At 26.9% G+C, this 2,255-nt stretch overlaps 1 pseudogene; it reads left to right on the plus strand.

The window, feature by feature from the left end:
- The window catches only part of LOC107648508, a 6,675-nt pseudogene continuing 4,420 nt past the window's right edge, over positions 1–2,255 (plus strand).

Here is a 2,255-nt window from a genome sequence, read left to right on the forward strand (position 1 = left end):
ACACATAAACACATTTTCAAATTGTAATAATGTCACTTGGAGCTTCTGCTTCAGCTCTCAAAATCCACTATGAAGCACGTGACGATGATTTCAAGAGACCTTTTGTGAAATATAGTCCCAACATTTGGGGCAATATCTTCCTTCAATTTCATTCCGATCCCCTGGTATGCTCTTTGTCTAATTACATATATGCATTTTCTTTTCTTTTTTTTAAGGATTTAAATGCTCTAATTAAAAGGTGTTTGGTTTGAGAAAACATTTCTTTCTATTTTTAGTATTTTCAGTTTTTATGAAACAGGAAAAAAAAAGTGAAAATAATATAACTTTATATTTTGTTTTCATTTTTTATTTTTCTTCTTTGGTAAATCTTAAAATAGAAAGCTTTATTTTTTATTAAAAAAAAACCCACAAACCATATAAAGTATCACTAATTCAATAGATTTATTGGTTTTCGACGAACGACTCTGATTTTTACTCAAATAGACATGTTTAGTATGATTTTTTTTTTCCCCCTTAAATTGATTGATGAACATTGGATTCTCTGCCATCACTATTTGTAGGAAGTTTATGATAATGCGAGGCAACAAGATCAAGTATATAAGGAAAAAGTGAGGATGTACCTATCTTCAAGTAATAACATCCTAGAAAAATTAAGTATTATTGACTCAATCCAGCAATTGGATATTTCTTATCATTTTGAGGAAGAAATTGGTGAAGTATTAGAACAAATCTACAATGATCTTGCCAAAAATAGGTTTAACCTAAAAGAAGAAAACCTTCATTTTCATTCGTTACTTTTTCGTCTACTCAGACAAAAAGGATTTCACATTTTATCAGGTATGTAAATCTTTTATTTTAAAGTATATATATCAAAAATAAAATGTATAAATAAAAATGATCTTTGTTATTGGTCTAAACGATTTTTGACACGTCAGCAAATACTATTTAGATTGCGTTTATTTATAGGTACAAGACACTAAGATAGACAGAGATACAAAAACATAAAATTATGTTTGATTGCTAAAAGATGGATAAAGACATTGTATTCAAAAATACTGAATTAGTGTATTATTAAAATGGACAAAGACATTGTATTTTATTAGTGTATTTTTATAATTATATTCTTTATTATTATATTTTTCTTTTTAATTTTTTAATAAAAATAGAATAAATTGAACATTTATAATTTATTTTAATTTATTACCAAACAAAATATAATAACATTTATTTTTGTATCACTATTCTCTGTGTCTTGTTTTTATAATCAAACGCAGCCTCAAAGACAGAAAAAAATATTTACTCTTAAATATAATATATTCTCATGACGATATAGTTAATATGAGTGAACAACAGATATATTTAACAAATTCAAGAACAACAAAGGCAAGTTCAATAATGAAATGATTGGCCAAGATATTCAAGGAATGTGGAGTTTGTATGAAGCAGCACAATTAGGTATTCACGGAGAAGATATATTAGAAGAAGCAATTGATTTCACATATGCTAATCTTAAGTCCAGGATCATGATGAATAATCATCAATTGAGTCCAACTCTTGCTACACACATTAATCAATGCTTAAGGCAACCTCTTCACAGGGCAATTCCAAGAGTAAATTCAAGGTCTTACATATCTCTCTATGAAAAAGATCCTTCTCATAACAAAGATCTTTTAGCCTTTGCAAAATTAGATTTTAATATGCTACAGAAAATGCACCAAAACGAAGTTGGCAGTAACACCAAGTAAGTATACTACAACTCTAGCGCATTAAATATATATATATATGTTGGTAATTTTTTATCATTAGTTGCTAACAAAAATAACACACATGGTTATTAAGTATTAACAAAGTTTAGAGTATTTTCAAAAGCCAATAATTATGTAAAAAATATTCAATATATTTAATACGGAATAATTTTGCCAATATTAGTAATGTAATTTTGCCAATATATTTTATGTAAATATTTTTTGACAATTAATGAAAATAATACTTCTGGTCACTAATAATTCCTGAGCCCAAATATAGCATTCATAGAAGAATATTGGGCAAATTGATCACATGCATTGCTACTCTAGATGACACTTATGATAACTATGGCACAATTCAAGAACTTGAGCTCTTCACTCAGGCAATGCACAGGTTCATCATTTAGGTTATTAACTAGTATTTTTACTCGTAATGTTACTACGGGAATATAAATCTTTTGAAATTATGTTGATTTTATTCTGATATTATAAATTATAGTAAAAAAATTA

The sequence above is a fragment of the Arachis ipaensis genome, chromosome B06, assembly GCF_000816755.2.
Source record: "Arachis ipaensis cultivar K30076 chromosome B06, Araip1.1, whole genome shotgun sequence".
Lineage (NCBI taxonomy): Eukaryota > Viridiplantae > Streptophyta > Magnoliopsida > Fabales > Fabaceae > Arachis > Arachis ipaensis.